The following is a 12,863-nucleotide window of genomic DNA, read 5'->3' on the forward strand; positions in this document are numbered from 1 at the left end:
CAGGGTGGGCGTCACTGTGGGTGGATCCATGAGGTCATCAGGGTGGGTGTCATCTTGGATACCAGAGCACACGGTCTGCTGGTACAGGAAATGGCGGCCATCTTTAGTGTCTTCATTGTTCATCTTGGATACCAGAGCACATGGATCTGATACAGGAGATGGCGGCCATCTTCAGTGTCTCACTTTGTCTGAGGAAAACTTATGTAAGGTTAAACAATACAGGTTATGGGTTGCTTCTCTCAATTACCTTATGTGTTGAGGTTAATTAAGTATTTGATCTTATGGCTCTCCTCAACAGCATCATGGTTTGGGCTTGCTTTTCTTCAGCAGTGACAGAGAAGATGGTTAAAATTGATGGGAAGATGGATGGAGCCAAATACAGGACCATTCTAGAAGAAAACCTGTTGGAGTCTGCAAAAGACCTGATACTGGGACGGAGATTTGTCTTCCAACAAGACAATGATCCCAAACATAAAGCAAATCTACAATGGAATGGTTCACAGATAAACGTATCCAGGTGCTGAAATGGCCAAGTCAAAGTACAGACCTCAATCCAATCGAGAATCTGTGGAAAGAGCTGAAAACTGCTGTTCAAACGATCTCCATCAAACCTCACTGAGCTCGAGCTGTTTGCCAAGGAAGAATGGGCAAGAATTTCAGTCTCTCGATGGACAAAACTGATAGAGACATACCCCAAGCGACTGGCAGCTGTAATCGCAGCAAAAGGTGGCGCAACAAAGTATTAAGTTAAAGGGGCTGAATAATATTGCACGCCCCACTTTTCAGTTTTTGAATTTCCACAAAAATTTAAAATAACCAATAAATTTCATTCAACTTCACAATTGTGTTCAAATTCTTCACCAAAAATTTACATTTGGTATCTTGAAGTTTGAAGCATGATATGTGGGAAAAGGTTGAAAAGTTCAAGGGGGCCGAAAACTTTCGCAAAGGAATTGTATACTTTTAAAAGAGGGGTATTTACCATAAAGATAAGTTGCTTTTTTTCTTAAACAGCGCCACCCCTGTCAATGGCTATGTGTGGTATTACAATTGTGTAATTAGACCTGGGGCTGGCAACACAAGACACAGCCCATGGACAAAAATGGTGCTATTTCTGAAAAAATAGAGATCCTGAGCCTCAGAGGTGGTGGTGGAGTGTGAGCTAGTTGTCAATCAACAGTGACAAAAGGGCCACCAAGCAAGGGGTAACTTTTAATTCACCACTTCTACAAAATGTGAACATGAAAAGGATTTTCCACTTAAAAAATAAACTAGAAATGTGTTCCTCATATGAACATATACTTTTGTTTCCAAAGGTGCCCTCATCTGAAGATATCAGCAGTTGTCCCGGACTCAGAAGCTGTTGGCTCGTGGTTAGTACTATGTCTGGTTTACTTCATTAGCTAAGCCAGCCCACTTCTCTGAAGCAGTTGAAGTATACGCAGAAAAGGAGTCTTGGCATACCAGAAAAAGAATGAAAAACACCCTAAATGTCAAGATGAGATATAATAATAGGCATTCTGATAGCCACAGTATGCTGGTTCACCCACCAAGCATATCCAGCACGTTTCACAAATGCTTCATCAGGGGGTCGACAAGGCTCTTATGAAATGCGAGTTCTTCTTACTTTGTCTGGCATGCGTTTGTGTTCTTACTATATATATTTAAATAATTATTGTTTATTTTTATTACATTGCCTATTAGAATAACTTTGTGGCTATTTTTCATGTTTTTTTCCTTATGGTTAACCTACCAACATGTGATTTATTTAGTGTGTTGGAATACATATAAGCATGGTTTATTTTTAATTTATTGTCAATAAAAGTTATATTTTATTCAACATTATTATTTTTTGTCCTGCACTCCATTATTATTGCTTTTTGTGGCTATAATTAGAGATATACCATAGTTTGAGCAGAGCTAGCTCAGCCATTTTTATGACCTCTCCTGGAGCTTTAGGCCAGAGTGTGCACCATAGAATGAATGCGATAGCACAGTGGGCAGGATGGCACATGGATCAGGACAGCAGGGTATGCAGGAAGGCAGGCAGACTAGTGGCACATGAAATACCATAGGACATAGAGCTGGTTTGTGGATGCACATAGTAACTTAAGATGTATATTCAGTCCAGGACTTGCAAAAAACAAGTGGATAATGGCAGCATTGCATGCTATCAGGAAACAGATGGTCAATGGCAGAGGGGTAGGCAATCTGCATACAAATGCTTAAACCCAGGCAGAAGTGATGTACAGGCAAAATGGATACTTGCTTGAAGAAAAGAACTACACACTGTTGCACAGCATAATAGAGTGAAAAGCACTAGTATAACAGAGAAGAGTTTATTTACAGCAAACAAATGGTTAACTGCAGGTCAGCCACAATTAATATGCAACTGCATACTTGCTTGCAAAGATGATTACACACCGGTTGAAATAATGATAGGGCAGTAAATGTAAAATACATTACAGTGATCAGATTAAACCTAATAATCCCAAAACTAAAGATTGCGTCACAAAACAGGAGACCTCATAAGTTTTATATTGCAGCAGGAGTCATTTGTACAGAGGAAAGTGTGAAGGAAGTGATAAAGTCCTGATGGCTCTATTTATCAGGATTGGCATTTGATCCAGAAGTAGGACCCCTGGTAATCTTTAGCGATATGCCATCACTTATTTAGATGGTATGGAGACACAGCATTGTATCTTAACTAACCAGACGACTATTTTATAGCAAGCCAGAAAGAATAGACTGTTATCTATATGTTGACTTTTCTATTTGTGTTTTATTCTGTTTGGTCAAGAAAACAGACTTTTACTTGTAATATTGATTTGTTAGTTACCATTTTATGTAACATATTGTGCTCTTATCCTTGATGACTAGTGATGTTTACTGATATGCTAATTATGCATTGTCTAGGCCAGATAGATAGTTTGTTGACTTTTAAAACAGAGGAGGAAAATGTATGCAAATAGATTACATAATCAAATAAAGCAACTTGGTCATCACCATTCTTCCCATTATCTGTGATGCTGGATTGAAGGACACTTGTTAAACATAAAAAGAAGTGATATGCCTCTCTGAGAGACACAGCCAGAGATTGAGCCAAGACATCCAGACATCCAAAGGACAAGAGACAAGACAGCAGCCAAGACATCATGGCTCCATCACGAGGGACACAGACTTATATTATTCTACAGGATGCCAATTTCGGCCCCAGCTGGAATAATACAGATCTGCACCATTGACCATCGCTGAACTATGGATAAGTTTGTGAAACCCAGGTTAGGACTATCCGGTCACCTGGCACCTATGGATATTTTTGGAGAAAGCCAGGATTGGGACCTGCCGGTTGCCTGGCTCCATGGAGATGTTCGGGAAGCCAGGTTATGACCCTCCGGTCAATTGGCCTTGTACCTGAATGGACGGTCATCTTCCTACGCTTGTTCTTACCTCCTCTCTGCATACCACAGGTGTGGTAGTCAACCCTGGAAGATGAAGCCAGGTTGTGATCCTCGGGTCAATTGGCCTTGTACCTGAATGGACGGTCATCTTCCTATGCTTGTCGTTACCTCCTCTCTGTGTGTGCGTGCCACAGGTGGGGTAGTCGACCCTGGAAGCTCTAAAGCAACAGCTGCCATTATCCCGGTGGGTCAGTGGAAAGGTGAGATTCTGTAATGTGCACCATCTTAGGGTATTTTGCTGGGACTGTTCTACATTTTATTTGCCTGTTTTGGGGTTCAATAAAGTATTGCCACATTTTACCCTCACCCCGTGTTGTGTGAGTAGTGTTATGCTCACGTTAAAGGGAGAGCGGGTGTTTGGCGGGACGGTCGATGCGGTTTTGGCTAGCAGACTGGGGCGCCTGCCGACCCACCGTGTCTCCACAGATGGGAATGTCCCTCAATACATCAATACAGGAGGGCAATTTTACCAGAAATATAAAAACCACATAGGGATGCAAAAAACTCTAACAAAACAAGCAGGTCTCCCTGCCCTCCATCAGACCTAGGCGATTATATTATCAGGCTGCAAAATGACAACCTAGATTCTCCGACAGCTGTCAATGAAGACCTCACACATCTGACGATGAAGTGTTTGCCACACGCAGAACAGGCTACATGTCACGCTGCTCCCACAATGCACGCTCCGCTTCATCTTCTGCACAATTAGATGTGACGATGATTCATTAGAAATAATAATTAGGCGTAATTACTGTTATATAACCACCCCCTCCCCCACACACAAATATATAAATATACACAAACAGCCACATCTACAATTCCCGTACACACACAAGTACTATATTGTTGCTCTGTCCTTAAGGATGTGGGGGGCGCCATGACATATGAAAAGGAGATTCTGAGCATGAAAAGCCATTTCCCCAAAGAGATAATGACAAGCATGAAATACAAGATCCGTGAGCTTTACTGCTTTCATGGAAAAAAACATACTACATATAAGTCAACATTTTGTTAAAAGGAATGTATCATCTGTAGGGTTGAGCGAAACGGATCGGTCATTTTCATAAGTCGCCGACTTTTGGTAAAGTCGGCGTCTCATGAAACCCGACCCGATCCCTGTGTGGGGTCGGCCATGCGGTACGCGATCTTGGCGCCAAAGTCGCGTTTCGTATGACGTGTTTAGCGCCATTTTTTCAGCCAATGAAGGAGTGTGGGCAGCGTTATGACATAGGTTCCGGCTTGGTTTCTGCGGCGTCATAGAGCCATATTACTGTTTCGGATGCAGCGATTTCCGCAGTCAAACACAACATATGCTTTGCACGGAGGGGGGAGAGAGAGAGAGAGAGAGAGAGAGAGAGAGAGAGAGAGAGAATTTAAAAATAAAATTCCCATTGACTTGCATTGGGTTTCGTGTTCCGATCCGAAACCCGACTTTTGACTAGAATCGTCCGATTTCACGCGATCCGACTTTCGAGAAGGTCGGGTTTCACGAAACCCAACTCGATTCTAAAAAAGCAAAGGTCGCTCAACCCTAATCATCTGTGTTCCATGTATTTTTTTAACATTTTGGGATTTTTTCCCATTGGTCATATATATAAATATATATATACATACAGTTAAGTCCATATATATTTGGACAGAGACAACATTTTTCTAATTTTGGTTATAGACATTACCACAATGATTTTTAAACAAAACAATTCAGATGCAGTTGAAGTTCAGACTTTCAGCTTTCATTTGAGGGTATCCACATTAAAATTGGATGAAGGGTTTAGGAGTTTCAGCTCCTTAACCTGTGCCACCCTGATTTTAAAGGGACCAAAAGTAATTGGACAATTGACTCCAAGGCTATTTCATGGACAGGTGTGGGCAATCCCTTCGTTATGTCATTCTCAATTAAGCAGATAAAAGGCCTGGAGTTGATTTGAGGTGTGGTGCTTGCATTTGGATGGTTTTGCTGTGAAGTAAACATGCGGTCAAAGGAGCTCTCCATGCAGGTGAAACAAGCCATCCTTACGCTGCGAAAACAGAAAAAACCCATCCGAGAAATTGCTACAATATTAGGAGTGGCAAAATCTACAGTTTGGTACATCCTGAGAAAGAAAGAAAGCACTGGTGAACTCATCAATGCAAAAAGACCTGGGCGCCCACGGAAGACAACAGTGGTGGATGATCGCAGAATAATCTCCATGGTGAAGAGAAACTCCTGCACAACAGCCAACCAAGTGACCAACACTCTCCAGGAGGTCGGCGTATCAATATCCAAGTCTACCAAAAAGAGAAGACTGCATGAAAGTAAATACAGAGGGTTCACTGCACGGTGCAAGCCACTCATAAGCATCATGTCACGGGAGTACTGGGTAGACTAAGGCTGGTTACCCGGGCCCCTGCGATATCTCTTAGGCTAGGGAAACCCTGTCTGTCCCTTTCCCAGAAGTTACACTAAAGGTGTGCATGTCTGGGCCGCCAGGCCTGACTCTAACTCCTGTTTCAGCCCTAAGCTGAAACCACCACCCGCCACCCAGTGAAGAGACCACACACCAATCCCCACAGAAAGCACAGACAGGGAAAACAGAAAAACGCACCACGCCGCAGACACACAGGAATACACTATAATGTAAACAGGGCAAAACAAATACAAATATAGGAAGGAGGAATATGATAAAGGATAATACACCACCAGCTACGATATTCCTACAACAAGACCACCACTCCAGAACGGAATCACTAGGCAAAAAGCACAAGCTATAATCGGCGACGCCCAAAGTACAGCACGACTATTTAAAGGCCGTGGGCGTGACCCAGCCTCCAACCAAATCACCAGCTAGATTAACCCCGAGCAAGCTGGATAAAGTCTAGCCGATGCCACTGAGCGTGTAGTGGACGTAAGTGGAATTACCGCTGTCTGTCGGACGCCCTAGTATGAACAGCGTCCGACATGACAGTACCCCGCCTTCTACGAGGGACCCCAGGGCCCTCATGACTTATAGGACCCGGCTTGTCCGGATGGCGGCGGTGAAACATACTGACCAGCCGGTCTGCATGTATGCCCGAGTCTGGTACCCAGGACCTCTCTTCCGGCCCATAACCACGCCAATGTACCAGGTACTGTAATGTGCGGTGCACTACTCGAGAGTCAACCACCTTGGAGACTTCAAACTCCAAATTGCCATCCACCAAGACTGGAGGTGGCATAGGCGCCGTGTCCACAGAACCCACCACATTTTTTAATAAAGATCTGTGGAACACGTTGTGTATTTTATATACTGTAGGGAGCGCCAAACGGTAGGCTACCGGGTTAATGATGGCGGCAACCCTAAATGGACCAATAAACCTTGGACCCAATTTCAAGGATGGAATCTTGAGTTTTATGTTTTTTTGTGGACAACCGCACCCAGTCACCCATACTCAGGTCCGGACCTGTCACACGTTTACTGTCAGCCACACGTTTGTACCTTGCACCTACACTTAGCAAGCGCTGTTTCACTCTCCTCCACACGGATGCCAGATGTGCTCCTAACTGGTCCTCTTCCGGGATGCCAGTAGAACCCCCCTGATGCAGAGTACAAAACTGAGGATGGAGCCCGTAAACACAAAAGAACGGGGACTCCCCAGACGATTCCTGATGGTGATTATTTATAGCAAACTCAGCCAAAGGAAGGAACGTCGACCACTCCTCCTGATTGTCAGAAACAAAACAGCGTAAGTACTTCTCTAAATTCTTGTTCATACGCTCGGTCTGACCATTTGACTGAGGATGAAACGCAGAAGAATGTGACAACTTGATCCCCAGCCGTGAGCAAAAAGCTTTCCAAAATTTTGCCACAAACTGAGTACCCCTATCAGACACGATGTCAGACGGGACCCCGTGAAGTCTGACCACCTCCTGCACAAATACCTGAGCCAGAGTCTTAGCGTTAGGCAACGAAGGCAAAGACACAAAGTGCGACATCTTTGAGAACCGATCAACAACCACCAGAATGACCGTGTTCCCAGCAGAGGAGGGCAAATCTGTGATAAAATCCATGTAAATCTCCGTCCATGGCCTACTGGGTACCCCGAGAGGATGAAGTGTGTCATGATTCCCAATGGCAGGGACTTAGGCAAAAACGGACAAGCTCTAGGAAGGATGGTATCTTAGGTAACCGCGATACTGAACCTAACACGCAACTAAAAATAGCCAGGGGGTGTGCCTACGTTGTCTCTAGACACCTCGCGCCAGCCGGAGAACTAACTACCCCTAATAGAGGAATACACAGACCTGACTTGCCTCCAGGGAAACCCCAAAGGTTATAGTAGCCCCCCACATATAATAACGGTTAGGTAAGAGGAAAACACAAACGCAGTATGAATATAGATTCAGCAAAGCGAGACCCTCTGACTAGATAGCGGAATATACAAAAGAGGACTTCGCGGTCACCTTAAAACCCTGAACAGCCATCCTGGAATTACCTTAACTCCGTTGTCAACTCATGACACCGGAGTAGCAATTCCAGATCACTAGAGCTTCCAGCCGCACGAGATATGAAAATGCATGCTGGACAAAACAAACACAAAAGCCAAAGATTCAACTTAGCTGACTTGCAGACTTGGAGCAAGAAGCAAGCAACAAGGTGCTCTGATAACATTGATTGCCGGCACTGCAATGACTGGGAAGCCAGACTAAATAGGAGACTCCCAATTTCCTAATGGAAACAGGTGCACTGGAAAAAACAAGACACCAGTCAACCAGTACCACCAGTAACCACCAGAGGGAGCCCAAAAACAGAATTCACAACAGTACCCCCCCCTTAAGGAGGGGGCACCGAACCCTCATGAGAACCACCAGGGCGATCTGGATGCGCCCTATGAAAGGCGCGAACCAAATCCGAAGCATGAACATCAGAGGCAGTCACCCAAGAATTATCCTCCTGACCGTATCCCTTCCATTTAACCAAATACTGAAGTCTCCGTCTGGAAATGCGAGAGTCCAAAATCTTCTCCACAACATACTCCAATTCACCCTCCACCAGCACAGGAGCAGGAGGCTCAACAGAAGGAACAACCGGTACCTCGTACCTCCGCAACAACGACCGATGGAAGACATTATGAATGGTGAAAGATGCTGGTAGATGCAAACGAAAAGATACAGGATTAAGAATCTCCAAAATCTTATAAGGACCTATAAACCGAGGCTTAAACTTAGGAGAGGAGACCTTCATAGGGACAAAACGAGAAGACAACCACACCAAGTCCCCAACATGGAGATGATGACCCACACGACGATGACGATTAGCAAACTGCTGAGTCTTCTCCTGAGACAGCTTCAAATTGTCCACCACATGACTCCAAATCTGGTGCAGTCTATCCACCACAGTGTCCACTCCAGGACAATCCGAAGATTCCACCTGGCCAGATGAAAAACGAGGGTGAAACCCTGAATTGCAAAAGAAAGGAGAAACCAGAGTGGCAGAACTGGCCCGATTATTGAGGGCAAACTCTGCCAACGGCAAAAAGGCGACCCAATCATCCTGATCAGCAGACACAAAACACCTCAAATAAGTCTCCAAGGTCTGATTAGTTCGCTCCGTCTGGCCATTAGTCTGGGGATGGAACGCAGACGAAAAAGACAAATCAATGCCCATCCTGGCACAGAACGCTCGCCAGAACCTGGACACAAATTGAGATCCCCTGTCAGAAACGATGTTTTCCGGGATACCATGTAAACGAACCACATTCTGAAAAAATAAAGGAACCAACTCCGATGGAGAAGGCAATTTGGGCAAGGGTACCAAATGAACCATCTTAGAAAAACGGTCACACACCACCCAAATGACGGACATTTTCTGAGAAACCGGGAGGTCCGAGATAAAGTCCATAGAGATGTGCGTCCACGGCCTCTTCGGAATAGGCAAGGACAACAACAATCCACTAGCCCGAGAACAGCAAGGCTTGGCCCGAGCACAAACATCACAAGACTGTACAAAGGTACGCACATCCCGAGACAGGGAAGGCCACCAGAAGGACCTGGCCACCAAATCTCTGGTACCAAAAATTCCAGGGTGACCTGCCAACACAGAAGAATGAACCTCTGAAATGACTCTACTGGTCCATTCATCTGGAACAAACAGTCTCCCAGGCGGACAACGATCAGGCCTATCAGTCTGAAACTCCTGCAAAGCACGCCGCAAGTCTGGAGAGACAGCAGACAAAATCACTCCATCCTTAAGGATACCCGTAGGCTCAGAATCACCAGAGGAGTCAGGCTCAAAACTCCTAGAAAGAGCATCTGCCTTCACATTCTTCGAGCCCGGCAAGTATGAAAACACAAAATTAAACCGGGAGAAAAACAAAGACCAGCGCGCCTGTCTAGGATTCAGACGCCTGGCAGACTCAAGGTAAATCAGATTCTTGTGATCAGTCAAGACCACCACCTGATGTCTAGCACCCTCAAGCCAATGACGCCACTCCTCAAATGCCCACTTCATAGCCAAGAGCTCCCGATTACCGACATCATAATTTCGCTCGGCGGGCGAAAATTTTCGAGAGAAGAATGCACATGGTCTCATCACTGAGCAATCGGGACCTTTCTGCGACAAAACCGCCCCTGCTCCAATCTCGGAAGCATCAACCTCAACCTGAAAAGGGAGGGAAACATCAGGCTGACGCAACACAGGGGCAGAAGAAAAGCGGCGCTTAAGCTCCCGAAAGGCCTCCACAGCCGCAGAGGACCAATTGGCAACATCAGCACCCTTCTTAGTCAAATCAGTCAGAGGTCTAACCACACTTGAAAACCCAGTTATAAATCGACGATAGAAATTAGCAAAGCCCAAGAACTTCTGAAGACTCTTCAGGGAAGTAGGCTGCGTCCAATCACAAATAGCCCGAACCTTGACAGGATCCATCTCAACAGAAGAAGGGGAAAAAATATACCCCAAAAAGGAGATCTTCTGAACCCCAAAAATGCACTTTGAACCCTTTACAAACAAAGAATTGGACCGCAAAACCTGAAAAACCTTCCTAACCTGTTGAACATGCGACTCCCAGTCATCCGAAAAAATCAAAATATCATCCAAATACACAATCATAAATTTATCCAGGTATTTACGGAAAATATTGTGCATAAAGGACTGAAAGACTGAAGGAGCATTAGAAAGACCAAAAGGCATCACCAAATACTCAAAATGGCCCTCGGGCGTATTAAATGCAGTTTTCCACTCATCTCCCTGCTTAATCCGCACCAAATTATACGCACCCCGAAGATCAACCTTAGAGAACCACTTTGCCCCTTTAATACGAGCAAATAAATCAGTCAATAGTGGCAAAGGATACTGATATTTGACTGTAATCTTATTCAACAAGCGATAATCAATACAGGGCCTCAAGGAGCCATCTTTTTTACCCACGAAAAAAAAACCTGCTCCTAAAGGGGATGAGGATGGACGGATATGTCCCTTTTCCAAGGACTCCTTAATATACTCTCGCATAGCAGCATGCTCAGGCACAGACAGATTGAACAAACGACCCTTGGGAAACTTGCTGCCAGGAATCAATTCTATAGCGCAATCACAATCCCGGTGAGGGGGAAGAGAACCAAGTTTAGGCTCCTCAAAAACATCACCATAATCAGACAAAAATGCCGGAATTTCAGAGGGAGTAGATGAAGCAATGGAAACCAAAGGTACTTCCCCATGAGCCCCCCAACATCCCCAGCTTAACACAGACATTGTTTTCCAGTCGAGGACTGGATTATGAGTTTGCAACCATGGCAATCCAAGCACTAAGACATCATGCAAGTTATGCAACACAAGGAAGCGAATCACCTCCCGATGGTCAGGAGTCATACACATAGTCACTTGTGTCCAGAATTGTGGTTTATTCCTAGCCAAAGGTGTGGAGTCGATACCCTTCAGAGGGATAGGAACTTCCAAAGGCTCTAGGCTAAACCCACAACGTCTGGCAAAGGACCAATCCATAAGACTCAAGGAAGCGCCAGAATCCACATAGGCATCCACAGTGAGATGACAATGAACAAATCAAAGTTACAGACAAAATAAACTTAGATTGTAAGGTGCCAATTGAAAAAGACTTATCAACCTTTTTTGTGCGTTTAGAGCATGCTGATATAACATGAGCAGAATCACCACAGTAGAAGCACAACCCATTTTTGCACCTATAATTCTGCTGTTCACCTCTGGACAGAATTCTATCACATTGCATAATCTCTGGTGCCTGCTCAGAAGACACCGCCAAATGGTGCACAGGTTTGCGCTCCCGTAAACGCCGATCAATCTGAATAGCCATAGTCATGGATTCATTCAGACCTGTGGGCGTAGGAAACCCCACCATGACATCTTTAACGGCGTCAGAGAGACCTTCTCTGAAATTCGCCGCCAGGGCGCACTCATTCCACTGAGTAAGCACAGACCATTTTCGAAATTTTTGACAATATATTTCAGCTTCATCATGCCCTTGAGAGAGGGCTATTAAGGCCTTTTCAGCCTGAATCTCCAAATTAGGTTCCTCATAGAGCAACCCCAGTGCCAGAAAAAACGCATCCACACTGAGCAGCGCAGGATCCCCTGGTGCCAATGCAAATGCCCAATTCTGGGGGTCACCCCGCAACAAGGAAATAACAATTTTAACCTGCTGAGCGGAATCTCCACCGGAGCGAGATCTCAGAGAAAGATACAATTTACAATTGTGCTTAAAATTCAAAAAACGAGATCTATCTCCAGAAAAGAACTCGGGTATAGGGATCTTGGGTTCAGACACATGAGCATGCATAACATAGTCTTGGATATTTTGAACCTTAGAAGCGAGAGCATTTAGGTTTGAAGCTAAACTCTGGATATCCATTTTTCAACAGCAGAGATCTGAGCCATTCAGGGGTTAAGAGGAGAGAAAAAAAACCCAGCAGACTGCAATTATGGCTAGGGGAACTTCTGAGCAAAAAAAAAAAAAAAAAAAGTGTCAGAAACTTCTTTTTACTCTCTTTCTTCAGCCAATACTCTTAATACATCTGGCCGGCAATACTGTCATGATTCCCAATGGCAGGGACTTAGGCAAAAACGGACAAGCTCTAGGAAGGATGGTATCTTAGGTAACCGCGATACTGAACCTAACACGCAACTAAAAATAGCCAGGGGGTGTGCCTACGTTGTCTCTAGACACCTCGCGCCAGCCGGAGAACTAACTACCCCTAATAGAGGAATACACAGACCTGACTTGCCTCCAGGGAAACCCCAAAGGTTATAGTAGCCCCCCACATATAATAACGGTTAGGTAAGAGGAAAACACAAACGCAGTATGAATATAGATTCAGCAAAGCGAGACCCTCTGACTAGATAGCGGAATATACAAAAGAGGACTTCGCGGTCACCTCAAAACCCTGAACAGCCATCCTGGAATTACCTTAACTCC

The sequence above is a fragment of the Ranitomeya variabilis genome, chromosome 5, assembly GCF_051348905.1.
Source record: "Ranitomeya variabilis isolate aRanVar5 chromosome 5, aRanVar5.hap1, whole genome shotgun sequence".
Classification (NCBI taxonomy): Eukaryota; Metazoa; Chordata; class Amphibia; order Anura; family Dendrobatidae; genus Ranitomeya; species Ranitomeya variabilis.